The sequence below is a fragment of the Calonectris borealis genome, chromosome 1, assembly GCF_964195595.1.
Source record: "Calonectris borealis chromosome 1, bCalBor7.hap1.2, whole genome shotgun sequence".
Classification (NCBI taxonomy): domain Eukaryota; kingdom Metazoa; phylum Chordata; class Aves; order Procellariiformes; family Procellariidae; genus Calonectris; species Calonectris borealis.
In genome coordinates, this window is record NC_134312.1 from 68,819,044 (window position 1) to 68,835,079 (window position 16,036).

Sequence of the window (16,036 nt, forward strand, 5' to 3'; positions counted from 1 at the left end):
AAATAAAACACTGGTGTTTTTTCTGTACTTTGCAGGTATGATGTCTCTAATAGGTGCTACGTGAGATTGTGTTTTAGGATTACATGGTTCCTCCTGCAAAAAGTAATTCTGATCTGCCGTCTATTTCCTGGTGTCGCGGGGTGGCTTATTCAAAATACAGCGTACTGTGAATATGTGGTTAGGTGCTAGGGCAAAATTCAGAGCTGATGCCTCAGTGCAGACTCCAGCTCTAAATTTGAGCCATTGGGATTTGGGTATTTTCTTCAGGTTTTGATTTTACTTGTCAGCCAATAGCTGACAAGAAGATAACTATGCTGATATGAGGAGGAATGGTCAGAGGATGTAAAGCGCGGGAGGTCTGGATTATATTCCCAGTTTTGCCGTTAAATTGGCCAGCGACTGTTGCTGCTGTAACAGATTGAACCAAGCATAAATGAAAGGATCGCTTGAAGAACCAAAATAATGTGTTATGGTCCAGGCAACTGCACTTGAATGTCATATACCTATCATGTATGTCTCGTCTGCGCTTGCGGGACAGGACTGTCTGGTGGTTAGAGCAAGCGACCTGGGCCCCTGGCCGCAGGCGATTCTCTGACTCTGCCATGCATGTCACACCCGTCGTGGCTTACACCAAGCTCAGTGCTCAATGGTTACAGTCATCAAAGGGAAAGTGCTCTGGGAGGGCAGGGTGTAAAATCTCGAACCTCAGCGCTTGCAGTTCATTGCACTGGGTGCTGTTTTAAGTGTTGGGCTTTGTCATTTCTTTATTAGCACTACCAAAGAAGATCGAGATGGCAGAAAATACCTGGTGTAATCATTATTATTAAAAGCAGTGGCACAAAAACAAAGAGAGCTTTCAGGTAGTAATTGCTTTCATAAGCCCTTCCTGGGGATTGAACTCTGAGACCTCTACAACTCAATCTGAAAGGGGCAGCCCCTGCAGTCGCAGCAGAAACACGTGTGTCCGACATGCTGTGTGGTACCTGTTACAGCAGCAGGTTTGTGAAATCTTCCTCTGTAACAGCTGTTTAGTCCAAAACCCAGCAGAGATGGGCAGACACTGCGTGTGTGTAACTGCACTGACAGCCAGCATGTTCCGCCGGGGATGGAGGAGATGTTCTGGCCTTCGGCTGAGGTTGGAGAAGAGTGGGTGCGGCCTCCCCTCTGCCGAAGGTTTCCATGCAGTCAGGGCAGATGTAGCAATACTGGCCAGCTTGCGAGTAAGAGTTATTTGGCTATCAGGCAAGCTTCTTGCTGTCCGCTCTGTCAGAAGCTCCAAGGAAGAAAAGGCATCGGTACTGGGCTTGTCCCTCTCCGGTCAAGCCTTGTGTGGGGCCCCAGGAGTGAGGTCCAGGGACGGGTAATTCATATATTCGTGCAATAGCGAGAGTTAGAGGTAACCTCGCAAGAAGGTAAGCTCAGCCCGGGGAGGGTACGGATGTAGCTGTATGGTTCTTAAAACACAGGATTTTTGTACCCATGGATTACTGCAGCGTTACTTTTAACTCCTCCCTGTCTGGACCGTGGCCACCAGCACATTTTCAGGTAGTAAAATTGGCACTTCACTAGAATTGGACAAAGTTATGTCACCTGCCCTACGAGCATCGGCTTTGAAATAAGTTCTCAGGAGAAAACTGAAAAATAGTGCAGTACTGTTTTGGAAATATGCTGTGAAAATCAGAGTCATAGTTAGAGCCTGGCACAAACTGCAGGTGAGAGTTACAAAGTACAGATCTATACAGAAGGCAGGATAAAGGTACAAAATACAATTTTATACTTTTTGGAGGATTTGCCTTAGTTCTGGCCAAAGGACCACATCTTGGTCCTAAAAGTAACAGCACAGAAACTTTGGTGCTAAATTCCCCTGATTTTCTGAAAGTTTTCTGCTGCAGCTCCAATGGATGCACAGAGAAGTGGTGGCAAAAGGAGGTGCCTTTCAGAAACTGCTTTCGTTCTTGCTTCTGTTCTTGGGTGCCTGTGGACACTCTAAAACCCCATTCAAACTGCTAAATTCACCAACGCGTATTATCTACCTGTGCACGACAAAAATCTTGAAAATCCTTTCCGAAAATGTGGGGGTAAAATTAAGGGCAGACGCAAACAGGGTGGGAAGAAAGTATAGAGTTCACTGTGTTGGGAGGTGGAAATATAAATGGGTAAAACGGGATCTGTGTTTTAAACTAGTTCTTTCAACTTGTTTCTACACCATTCAGAAAAAATACAATAATCCTTTGCCTACGGTATAATGTAAATTAATTTTCTATGTGACCAGACCTTGTCATGTACAATGAGAACACAACTTTCTTTAATCCGGATGGTTCCCAATTTTTAAAAAAAAATGTGTGTGCACAGGAAAACGTAAGCTAGAAATACTGCTTTTACTCCTTCTTTTCCCCCCAGCATACACGCTGACTAAATTATGTGGAAAAGCTGCTTTCTTTCCACTATTTCACCCCTGAGATCTACTATTTTCCTAGTCTTGTTGGTGTTGTTGTTCCACACTTTTTGCCAGCAATCCCAGTCTGTATTCTTTATGTTCCTTTTGGAACAGTGAATCCTTTCGTAAGAAGATTATTCCTTGATGCCGTGAAGTGGGAAACACAAACAAAAATCTTCAGATGTATTGAAACCTGTGAAAATATTTATAGAATGGCAATGGTTGCCAGGATGTGGGAAACAACAGGTAACTAAATAATACTCCTTTGCATATCCATAGCACCTCTCCTTTAGCAAAACGAGAGGTCTATGGAATCCTGTACTACCTGCAGCTTTGTACCGTTTTGGGTTGCTTCACAGGTTTTTGCCCCGTTGCATCCGTGATGAAACTGAGCCCCAAAACATATCTTCTGCATGGATGGGGAATTAGTACCTGCGGCTTAGTTTTGTTTGAAATCCTGGATGTTTGGGCTCACGCTGTCTCACGCTAGGTGCCCAGAAGTATAGGCATGAAATCAGTTTTTGGAAACTTAGGGCTGAATGACTTTCCAGCGTCACATGCTGGGTTTGTTGCAGGGCCAGGAACACAGCCCAGATCTCCTGGCTCCCCACCCGCTGCCTGCACGGCAAGGCCAGTCCTCAGCTCCGTTTCAAGGGATCCTAGAGAGCACTGGCATTTTAGCAAGTCAGCTGGCAACTTTGCTATGTTTTGTTTAGAATGGTTCACATTCTTCCATCTAATTCCCACACTGAAAATTTCCAGCTTCCTATTTTCCCCGCGCTGTCCCAGCAAGATGTATTGAATATGCAGATGTGATGGCACACACTCACACACGTGCTTTTCCTGAAGCAACCCCTCAAAGTTTGTTCTGGATGTTTGTTTTACTCCAGTTCCTCTAATCCCCAAAGTGACATTAAACAGATTTTTTTGTTTAACCTTTGTGTGAAACACTCTCTCTCCCTTTATTTGTAAGGATATGCGGTTTTAGTTACATTTCATTATATTCCCTTGTGCGTGGAGGAGACAGTGTGTAAATGAAAACATGTTATAATTATTACACACCACGCACAAATGTCTTCTCAGACATCTCCCATACATGCCTTCTCTAGAACATATTTTTGAACATGCACGTCACTATGTTTTCAAACCCATTCATGTAATAAAGAATTGCTTTCACTCTATAAGTGTTTAGCAATATAAGGGCTGTCCACCCCAAATGCATTGGAAATACATTTCAAAGGCAACTGAAATGGTGACCGAGAGCAGGAATAGGAGCTAGGAGGCTCGGTACCCCGTTTCTTAGTGATGAATCTCTCGGTACAGAACCGGCACTGGGCTTGACCGAAGAACTGCACGCTGTCAGCACGAGTGAAGTAAAGACAATGAAAAAGCTGGCTTTTGCTTCAAGTGAGGAAGTTATTTTGCTGGAACAGCATAAATTCTTAATAGGATTTCTTGCTTTCCCTGCAATATAGAGACTCTGGCAATTCCTTCCCTCCTCCTGCACCCTGCGCTCTGCAGGGACGGGTGTGTATATCTTCATACACCAGCTTTCTGTGGTCCGCACCTGCAAAGCATGGTCCACACGTACAAGCATAACCCTTCTATGCAACGCAGCATGCTTCCCTCAGCCGCAAGACAAGCAATCCTTACCTTCTCTACAAATACACCATTTTTTGCAGGACAAACACATTTTTCACTGCAAGAACTTTGTATTTGTCCAAAAAAGCCAAGATTGCATTCCAGATGTACAGCTGTTCCACCTACAGAAATTCCCTAGTGCTGTCTAGTCAACATATTCAATAACTATTGCCCAGAGAGAATAAATATATTCAAGATAATGAAAAAAAAAAAACCTCTGGTACTGTAAATGTCCTTTTGAATGATAGCATAAAATAGATCATTTTAATTTTCTCTATTTGAGTGGCAATTGGAAGAACTTAACCCACTGGATTTCTCCCACCGGGTACATGTTTTCCCTTTAGCTTCAAGGGAAGAATAAAGACATTTCTTTCTTTGAAAAAAAGCTGTCTCCTATGGACTGTTCTCTTGTGTTTGGTAAGTTCTGCCTGAGGTATTACTATGAATATGGAGTTAATAACAACTGTATTTACATGGTTTCACTGAAGGATCTTTAAATGCATTAGACCCTGTAATGTATCACAGCATCCACAGGCAAGATCACAATACCGGTTCTGAAATAAATTTACCTGGTGAAGAAACTGAATTTCAGAGTCACAGCTCGTTATAACCAAAACGAGACGGCTAAGCAAATCAGCAGCGGTGCCAGGAAGACAAGGTCCCGACCTGAGCCCTTGCTGTAGTCACCAGACACAGGGTCAGATCCCCACCTTGCCTAGATCAGCAGAGCTCCAGACGAAGTCACCGCAGCGAGGACTGTTCGTGCCAAATCGTCGGCTTTGTACGTGCTCCTCGCTGGAAATGCCAGTGCAGTGCAATTTAAGTGCCACGCGTTATATGGCCAGAGAGTACCATTAGCATAAAGGTGTGATGCAGCCTCAGTGTGACCGGGGAGGGGAGGCAGGCTGTCCCTGCAGGGGACCTGACCTGATGTCCACCCTGGGCTCAGGGTAAGTTTGGCCACAGGAGAGGATTTTAGCCTCCATCTTCCAAGTTCTGGTTGCTTTTGAGGACCCTTAATAAGGAAAACGCTCTTACCTCTGCTAAATTGGTGCATAATCGTATACATACATGAATTTTCACCAGGAATGAGAATCACTCAGTAGTTACTTTTTTCCTTCTTCAAGTGTGATTCTGAGACCTGGTGACAATCTCACGCCATCTGACGCTGTAGGTGTATGAGCATTCAGAGATGACATCAACCCACATTGCGTCAAAAGAAGCAGTCCTGCCCTCCCTCAGCTCTTGATAGCAAACTGGATTGAAAAACTGGTTGGCATTAGAAGTCAAAATATCCAAGTGCCTTTCTGAAGTTTGCAGGATCGTAACGATCTGAATCAGGTACCCTTATCCAGCCCAGCTGCGCCTGCTGCAGGAACGGTGGCTTTTAAATCCGTATTTGAAGAGCTGCAAACTGTGAGTACTACTGACTGGACTCTCAGAACAGCTTAGGGCCAAATTCTCCGCTGTCCATCATCCACGAGCTTGAACAGCACTTTCCGAGTAGATGAGGTGTTAGATAAGCACCTACATTTTCCAGATAATTTAACCCCTTGGAGTTTTGCTTCAGGTGGTTACAACATTTTTCATGTCAAAAGCAGGAAAGGGAATGCTTCGTCTTCTACAGGCACCTCTGAAATCTGATTCCTTGTTTTGAAGCCTAGGTGTGGGCTGAGCTCTTTGGAGGATAAAGTCCCCACCAGTGAAGTGCAGGATGTGCTCAGAAACCCTCACGATGGGTGGAAAGCCGGTCTGGTGACAACTTGCACTGGCTGTGTTGATGTAAAGCAAGTTTTGGCTTTCATTAGTCCTGCTGGGCCAGCAGAGCTGTAGGAGGAGAAGATGGGTGCTGTTCTCGTGCCTGTACCACCAGCAAAAATGTCAGTTCATGTTGAGGAGAGAAGCAGGAAAAAAGCGTAGCTTTTTTTGGAAAGCTTTTGGATAGCTTTGGCAGTTAAAATATCTATATAATATGCTTTGAAAACGGAGTCAAATTCAAAGTCATTGAAAAGGAATAAATTTGAGTAAAATGCGCTAGCAATTTTAGTTATTTTTCCAGTTCTTTTTTCTTTCTGCTCAGGGAAGGATTTACAAAGCAGCAAATACAAGTTGCTGCACTGGAAACCTCATCTGTTCCAATGCAGGTAATTTTACACAGAGGCATCTTTCAAATTAATGCTTGGTTACTGATTTTTTAAGACTTAGATTTAAATTATATTTTTTTTTACTACCATGTTCTTGCACTTCAGGCCTTGCCCTGGTAACACAGGGGCTTTGGCAGCAATGTGGGCTTAAGTAGTTCCTGTCCAGGAAGCTGCTGTTCACCCTCTGTGCAGTTGTGCCCTCAGCCACTGGCAGTGAGCTGTGAAATCGGTCAGGGAACGGATCCACAATCAAAAAACCTCCCAGGAATATAACTTTTCTTGATGTGCCAGTGCGGCTCCATGCGAATTTAACTCAGGCGAAGGTGGTACTGCGGTGGCTGAGCCCCCGCCACCCACGCGTTCCTGCCCCGCTCCGCCGCGCTTCTGATTCCTATATGCACCACTCCAGGCTGTTAAATAAGTAAAACCCTGTCTTTTCTTTTTGTAAGTTTAATTTTGAATCTTTTTAACTCCTTATATCGTCTTTTTAACTGCTTATATCGTCGGGGCTGCACCTTGAAAGAGCGGTGTCCTGTGGCACAGGGTGGGGATGAGCCCCCAGGGTGGGGGAGAGAGGTCCTTATTACCCTGGTGATGCTGCCAGCAGGACCATATTGTCAGGCTCCGGCCCCAGTTTGGCATCCTGAGCTTTAAGGGACAAGCTGGCACATGAACAAATGGGTGTGAGCTGACTGTGAATAAATTTAGACTGGAAATTAGAGAAAGAGTCGCAGCTTTTTGCATGGTGAGATGCCAGTCAGAGCAGGGACCCCAAATAAATCACGGCTTTCAAGATGCTCACTGAGTTTATATATGGGATCATATGGTGTGTCACTGAAAAGAGGCACAACCCCTTGTTCCTAATATTAGACCTTATCTACTTAAAAAGAAAAAAAAATGCAGTGATTTAACTGAACAGTCTAGTTAAATCAGTACAGATCTTAATTTTGAAGGCTTTGCTTTTGGTTTAAAGGGTAACTAACCTGATATACTGATATAACTCTTCCAGATTAGGTTTGCATGGATGCACATTTTGCTGAAAATTTGTATCTGGAAACTCTTTATTTAAGCAGGTAATAATGTTATAATAGCATTTCACAAACAAGGTCTTAAATAGGATACTTTATTTTCTGCAGTTAGAATTGCACGTATGTGATTGGTGCTAGAATAAAGGTGAGATATAAACTGATCTTCTTTTTTGTACAAATGTATATGCAGTCTATTCCCAAGATGGTTTGAACAGGTTTAGGTTAAATCTGTTGCATCCAGAACTAACAGGAAATTCCTACACTGAAGTGTGACAGTATAGAAGATAAGTTCTGAAATTGGTTAAATCAGTGTAATCTTCTGATATAGATAGGGCTTTATTTACAGTGTTTCAGCCTTTTCTATGTATATTTTTTAATAGTAAAATATAATAAACATGCTTGGAAAATGTTTTTGGTTTGGAAACTCTTTGTGATAACTGTGGAGATGATACAGTTGATACACTGGGGCATTATTCCCAAAATGTTTTTTTTATTACTTGCGCTTTGAATGCACTGTGTTTGAGCAGGAACAACATTTAATTGATGGCGGAAGTATTTGGTGGTTGAAAGAATGGAAAAAGCAAGCAGATTTTAATTTTGATCCTGCTTCAGCAAAAATGAGTAGGCGTACGCTTACTTTCAAGCACCTGGTTTAATGCTTTGCTGTATGGCGCTAAATCCGCATCACAGATTTACTGTTTTGAACCTGTTACTCAGTCCTTTCTGCACCTCTCTTTCCCTTTCTGTAAGGTAAGGAAAAAATAGTGGCTGTTAGAGTTGTGGGGTCTAATGTACGGTGTGTATGTGCTTGCTTTGCAATTCTAGAGTGAGGAAGAGCTGATCATTAATACTATTTTCATTAGACTGGACGTTCTAAGAACATCTTTGAAGACTCTAACAGGAAGGAGAGAAATTAAATGAAATTTGAGTTTATAAGATGGCTTACTATTTCTTTTGGAAATGTCTATATCAAGCTTGGCTGGCAATGATTTAACTGACAGGAGGCTATTGATCCGAGTCAGTCTGACACCGGTCCCTGTGACCTGCACTGAGGTGTTGAATGTCCAAGACAGAGCAGTAACCGTGCATCTCCCTGCTTCCCCTGGTCATTCACTCCTGGAGAGCTAAGAACCGCTGCAGCAGCAGCTTAACTGTATTGTAAGTATTTCACTCTCTTTGCCAGTTAATGAAATTATTACAGAGAATGGAAGAAACTAAAAGGAATATGTACTCAAAGCAAAAATGAGGTCCAGGGCTGTGAGATGCAGAGACATAAATCTTCTCGGTTTGGGATGACTCCAGTGCGACTAGGGGAGCTAGGCAGCCCTTTCGGGAGGATGAAGGGTGCTCTGTGCTTTGCAAGATCAGAGTAAGGAAGAAAACACTTAAAGTCACCCAGCTGTTTCCATCCCCTGGCCTGTTCTGAAATCTCTGCAGAGAAGTTGCTTTGACTTGGATCGCCTTTCGCTGCCTCCTTTCTCACGCTGTCGGAGAACTTTGTCCTGTTATCCTTCCTAACCTTCAAGGACGGCTGACATACGTGCTTGTAACCATGACAATCTGAGCCCAGAGTTCTCATGCAGATCCTGCAGCCATCATCAGCTCCCTTGCAGGGCGAGGGCTGACCTCCTATCACTGCTTGAGGCGTCCGTGCCGCCGTCAGCTACGGCAAGTAACAAACCAGCTCCCAGGATTGGCCCCTGGAAGACAAATAAAGGAGGGATGTGCTTTCTTCTTTTCACTTTCTTCATGTCTTATTCCTCTCTAGGATGGTTAGTCCTCCATGTAAACTCAACACTTGGGGAAGGTGTTGGCTAGATGGCCTTAAGGGTTGGAGTCTTTCATTCCTAGAAACCTGCGATGTTGGGGAGCAGCAGCGTGGGCTTCCTAACCCTGCCTGGGCTTGTGTTTCAACCTGACCTCCCATGGCTCCTTTGAGGGGATCTGGGGAACGATTTCTGAAGAAGAAATTGTTATTGCAAATTAAGGAGATGGCATGCCTCTTTGGCAAGTAAGCTGTGACACCATGGGCATGTTAAATAAGCCACTGAACGGACATCAGAAGATAATGCTTGGTACTTTTTTCAAATATATGCATTTAGTGACCTGTTAGATTATGACTACACATAGTGGAGCTGGTCTAATTTCTTGCAGGGCTTGCCCGTGTAAATAAAGGATGCTAAGAAGGTTTCAGTTTGTGATTAAGGACGCTTTGCTGCAGCCCCAGAAACCCTGGTATTCTAGTAGTCATGGGAACAAGCAATGCAGAATTTGGGCCAGACATGTCCTGGTTCAGGTCTCTGGCTCTCGACTGAAGGTCGCCAACATGCAAATAGAGTTCCTGTGGAAAAGGGAACTGGATGGCCTGGATCTGTCCCTGGGGATATCGGAAATATGGAAGGTTTCCAGGCAGCCATGTACCTGCAGGGATGGTTCTATGTTGCTTCCTCCTTGATTTCAAAAAATCAAAATAGATTTTGTTTCAGCACACGCAGCTTCTGCAGGTGCTCCACAGGTTGCTGCTGAGTCTCTTGCACTTTTCTTTGGGACATCTGGTCTCAATGGACCAGGTTGGCTCAACACTGGGATTTAATCTGCTGTAAGAATACAACTACCATTGAATCACCTTGAGAGGGAGGAGGGTCATGTCCAGGTTTATCCTTGGAGAGTTCTCCTTTTTTTTGTAGAGGGTGAGATGGTCTTGCTCCGGGTGAGCTCATTGCCTGTCCTGTGAAAGATTGTGGCACAAATGACAATGTTGATAAGGATTTACATATATTCTGTATCTTTCGCTAATGAGAAGCTGTTTTATTCATAGGATCGCTATCCTTTTTACCTATTCTGGTTTTAAATGGTGAAAATATTTAGTATCTGTCCTCTGTTGTTGTCTAGTACTTCTGCTTTACTTGCAACCTTCCTCCATTCTTGCTCTCCTTGGTGAGGCACTTCAGAGACAGCTGTCACTGGGTCTGCTGAGACTGGCAGGTATATCTTGGCATTTGCCGCACTACATGCCCTGGTGACAGTGAGACTGGATGTCATTGGCCAGGGGAGTCATGGAAAAATGAAAGAGCAAGGTAGTGGTGAAAGGAAATCTGGATCTGTCAGCAGGGGTGACAGGTGATGAGATGCAGAAAAAGGTAGCGCATGAGCACATCAGGAGATAAAACTGAGTGTGTAAGTACCAAAAGAAATAAGCAGGACATAGGCAGGAATAATCTGCCCTTCCAGTGGAGACAGTGCGTAATAATTCAACGAGGCAAGGCAACATCAAGACAAAAGAGGCGGACATGAAGGGCTGATGTGCTGGGATACTTTGAGAAGGTTTTATTACACCTTCTGTAACACCCCAGCTGGATCTGGACCTATGGAGGTCACTCCAGTTGCTGTTTAAGTAATAATCACAATACAAATAAAAGAACACATTTAGATCTGGGAAGGTTGACACCAGTACAGCCACATGGTGGTACGGTGCTGAGAGAGGGACAGGTCAGTGGCAGGGGAGCAGCACAGCACCAAATGAGTGGGGGGTGGTGGGGTAAAAGATTATTTAGGTTTCTGTGTGAGGGCTGCAATTTAGCTTTTTTTTTTTTTTTAATCTACACGCCCTCTAAAACTGGTTCAGCTGAATGGGCAGGTATGCGACTTTAATGAGATTCCTAAAGTCTTAGTAAGAACTGCGGTTAAAACCAAGCCTGGCTGCCAAAAGCAGATATATAGCAGGACGTTACGGTGCATCTCTTGGTGCTGTCAACCAGCAAGTCCATGGCACAGAACCGGAGGGCAGGGATTCCCTTTCGAGCAGCACATGTAAACCCTCCTTCCCGGGTAATGCATCTCTACTGACTCCTTAAGTAGAGGAGACTCTACTTCAGTGAATATTTTTCCCATCTTGAGTAAGTGTCTTAATGTCAGAGAGAGCAGTAAATGTTTCTGGATGCACTGGACATTGCGAGGCATTAAACACAAGCATTGAACCACAGTCAAGTTGCAAGAATAAACAGGAACTTGAAAGAGGCTCTTGATCAAGAATGTTTTCCAGTACTCCTCAGTCCGGGAGAAACTGGACAAGATGCAGAAAAGAGGATCACTGAAGTTACATGGAAAGAGACTTACATTCTCTCTCAGCACTCCTTATAGCACTTGATAAGGATCTGTGTCGCACTTGGGGACATCCCAAATTTTTGGAAAACAATAAGGGTAGGACAAGGAGTTTGCATGAGTAACTCCTTTTCTAATTTATCAGGGCTGTCTTCCAGCCAGGGTTCAACTTTTGTCACGGTCTGCCAAATCTTTGCAAATGATCTCATGGACATGACCTCCCCTTCTTACTTGGAGTCTTGTAGCTTCCCTCCAGCAAACGCAGCAGGGACGGTATTGGGAAAGCGGTGATAGCTCTCCAGCTGCTCCCCCGTGATTTTGGAAACTCGATGTGTAAATTTGTGCTTCATGCACAGTCGTCACCTCTGAAAATCGAACAAAGGCAAACACAGGTACTAATTTTAGGCAGCCAGGCAACACAGTAGACAGTTGCCTAGGGCAGCAGACGGTTGAATGCAGCAGAATGCCAAGGCTTTATGAAGACGCAGGCTTGCTGCCGATGCTTTTCCCTCTAAGAAGGGAGCAGCTAGACCTAAGAAGGAAGCATTAGACCTTTAATCTGAAGGTTGAGATTCATGTCCTGTTTTTTAGGCGACAGCTCCCTATTTGGCCCAGGTGATCCTCAGCAGTCGGGGTGAAAGCATCAGCACTCGGGGCGCAGCATGGGTTCACTACCGCTATTTGAGCGAGCCAGGCCCGCTCGAAGGGGTGGGATGGGGCCTTTTCCAGCACAAGCAAGAGCAACCTTTAGTTTCGGAGGTCTTTCTGCTGCCCCTTCCTGTAGCAGGAGCGGTGTGAGTTGGTATGAGTGGGCTGCTGCAGGGGAGGGATGGTTTGGGATGAAAGTGGGAGTCACTTGGGTGATGGGGAGTGGACAGGGGTGATGATCAGGAGTGGTCCGCCTGGGATGAGGTTGGGCTCTCCTGGATTTGAGACAGGGGTTAGCCAGGGAACGGAAGAGTGGGCGAGACCAGCTTTCTCCAGGGCCTTCCTTATACCTGTTAGTGCAGTGACCCCTTCATGTCACTCATATGGAGCCATCCTGAAGTCCTGCTCACTCCTAGCCTCCTTGCCCTGAGCCACCCAAATCCTGATGACTCTCCCAGCATCCCAGTCGGTCATTCGGAATTACCTGCCAGCACCTCCTTACCTCCCTCTCTTACCTGACGCCTCGCTGGCTCCATTCATCCCAGCCCTCCAGCAGCCCCGCTTCACTCCCGTCCTTACAAAATTTCTCTCACTTCTCCCACCGAGCCCTTCTTTGGCAAACAACCTTGCCAAAGCTGTTTGGGCTTAAAAAAAACACCCAACTTTTTATTTACAAAATTGAAAGCTGGCTTTCAAGATTTTGGTGGCAAGTAGAAACAGGCGCAAGAAAGAGGGATAGACAGTATTTTTTGGACCACTGGCAAAGTGCTTTGCAGCTTTCGGTCTGGAAGTTGCTGGCTGAGGCTAAATCCCTCCAACAACGCCTCACCTGCTATTACCACTTTATCTGAAGTCATAAACACAGCCAGTGACAAAATTATTTCCAGCACATTAAAAAGGACTCACTTCCATAATTCACAGCTTGATACAATGGCAGTCATTCTCACCAGCAGCAGAATTTAGGTAGAATTCAGAGTTTCAGATATCTCCTGCTGAAGCATCTCCTTTAGTTGCCACCTTTGACAGGATATTAGGTTGGCTGGATAAGCGATCTTATCCCGTATGGCAATTTTTATGTCTCGTGTTTCAAAATAAGATCATTGCTTTGCTGGTGCTTTTTGGAGGTCGAGTTGCTACTAGCAGTATTCACAACACTTTGCTATTGTTAATCATCAGCTGCCTTCGAATATTAGTACTTAAAATGAGATATTTAATTAATGCCGTGTGTTTCTGGACCAAGTTTCATGTGAGCATCTCCCAGACTTTACCAGCTAGAAAGGTTTTCATTTCCATGATGCCACAGTGCCGGAGGTGGATCACCGGTCCAGGGCCGCGTGGTGGTACGTCCTTGTTGCCCCGAGGAGTGCTGCGGCTGCGCACATGCACCCGGAGAAGCTCACACGAACACGGACATTGACATCACCCGTATTTGTGGAAGTGTCTCATCGGCTGGTGCCGTCTCACATTCCTGGCTGGGAGAGGCACCAGGGCGGCTCGCCACGGTTTACTCCTTTCTCAGAATCCGTGAGGAGACTTGGTGAGGGAGAAGCTTGGAGATACACCTCTCCCATCGTGTCATCTGTTTACAAAGCGCATGCCTTGTGTGTGTGTGTGAGACAGTGAGGGCTTTTTTTTTTCCCGTCATAGTTCTTCCTTCTGGCAGCGGTAAGATGGAAAGGTGGGACACTCTCATCTCTGCCAGTGAGGTTTTCTGTATCTGGGGCTGGCTTGGAAATTCTTTAGGTGACATCACACCATGTCTGTGCAGACTCATTGTTTGTCATGGAAAAGCCATTCATCCATACACAGCTTCCTTCCTCCCCAGACTCCTGGAGATAAACTTTCCATTCTGTCTATTCCCTATAGAAACAGACCCAAAACATGTATGCGTGGCTACATACACATACACCTCGCCATCCCTCCGTCACGCTCGGGGCTGTGGGAGGAGGAAAAGGGAGGATATAGAAGATGTGAATAAAGTCACCCTGTTTTCTTCAGACGTGGATCCTGCTGTGCCCGAGCAGTAAAACTCCCCTCCTGCCAAGGTTCTGGGTCACACAAGGCTTTTTTGTCCCGAGGCTAATTCTGGCACTCGCAGCCCCACATCTGCCTGCCAGGTGAGATGGGCCACCAGCTGCAGGTACAGCACATCTGGATGGGGGAGGAAGCGAAGCGTGCTGCAAACAAACACAGCAAGTCCACCGTGGCGGGCGCGAGGAATTCGCTAAAAAATATACTTCAGTGGTCTGAGCTGCTGAGTCTGGTGATTCATGTCTCGGGCGCTGCTCGTGAGGCAAAGTGAAAGGCCGGGTACTTGCGGGTCTTGGACCACGTACACCGCAGCCGCAACCTGGGAGCTGCTGGAGGGGACCCGCACGTTCAGCCTGTGTTCGGGGAGCCGCCGCCACAGGGGCAGGGTCGGGGCGACGCCAGGCCCGGCGAGGAGGCTGCGTGGGAGAGGAGGGGGGGGCATTTGTCCGTGGGGGAGAGGTGGGGACCGCGTGGCACAGGGTAGGACAGGGCGGTGGGAGGCTGTGTAGAGATGGAGGCAGCTGTAGGGGTGTTGATGGTGTGATGAGGTGGCTGTTTCTCTGCGGCTTGAGGGAGGCAGGGTGCGAGGAGCGTTACGAGTACCCGCACAGGTCCGGGATGCCTGTGTTTGCTTTCTGCCGGTGTCTGGGGGGGAAAGGGCTGAGAAGCTGCCAGATTGCCCCCGCCTTTGAGGTTTTCGGTGGGTCGAGCGGGGAAGGGAGAGGGGTGTTTGGACAGGAGGTGCCTTTGAAGCTTTTCTTCTGTCCACCTCCCCTGCCCATAAAGCCATTAGGCTCTGGTGCCAGCCCTATCTGCGCTCGTCGCCGGCAGCCCAGCCTCGCCTCGCAGACCCCCCGCCCGGGGCGCGGGGCTGGGGCCACGGCGTGGGGCCCTTCTGGAGGCCGTTTTGGGGAGGGGGCAGCTCATTTCCGAGCCGGCCTTGCATTACAAAGGCAGCGGGGCCAGCGCGGCCCTTTGATGTGCCCCGCCGGCTCCCCGCACACCTGCGGCCGCGGGGCGCCACGCCACGGCCCGCCACGCCACGGCCCGCGGGGGCACCATCGGACCACGGGCCGGGGGGGAGGAGGGGGGGCGCATCAAAGGCGGCCCGGAGGCCCCTCCCGACGCCCCTAAGGGCGAGGCCAGCCCCACACGTCTCCCCACTCCCCCCGGGCGGGACGGGGAGGCTCTGTCGGTGGTGGCGGAGCCGCGGCAGCGCGGCCCCTGCCCCGGGGCCGAGGGCGGGCGGGAGGCAGGGCCGCCGCCGGAGCCCCCGGGAGGCGGCGGCCGGGGGAGGGTCCTGCGGGGGGCGGCGGGGGCGGGGTGGGAGGGGGCGGCAGCCGCAGCCGGGCTGTGCTCGCCGCGCCCCCGCCGCAGGCAGGCCCCGCTCCAGGGCTTCTCTTCGGCGCTTCTCCGCAGGGCGCCCCGTCCCGGCGGCCGGCTCTGCGGGGGCTGCCCCAGCGCCGCCGCCGCCCGCAGCCCACCATGACCGGGCCGAGGCTGGCCCTCGCCGCCGCGCTCCTCTGCAGCTGCACCTCGCCGGTGGCCGACGCCAACTCCTGGTGGTGAGTGAGGGCGCGGGGGAGCCGGCGGCGCCTTTGTCCGCCGCCGCGGGCCGGGGAGCGGGGAGCGTCCGGCGGCGGAGCGGGAGCGGGAGTAGGAGCGGGCGGCCGCCCTGCGCTCCCCGCGGGAACTTTCCTGCCTGCCGGGCTTCTTTGGCAGCAGCTCGCTTCTTTCTAGGTTCCCCCCTCCCACTGTCCCTGCCCAATTTTTGGGGACGTGGGACGCAGCCCCTCTCCTCCAGGCGTTTCTGGGCGCCTTTTGTACGGGCTCGCTGAAATCCCGTCCGGGCTTTAGAATGTGGGGAAAGTGTAAGGAGAGGATGGGTGAGGTTTCCTACCCGCTGCCAAAAGCCCTGGGAGCAGCCGCGGAGCCCCCTTCCCCTAAAGAGCGGAAAATAGCCTGGCTGGAAGGCAGGCATCGCTCGCTGGCAGTCTGTAAGAAAG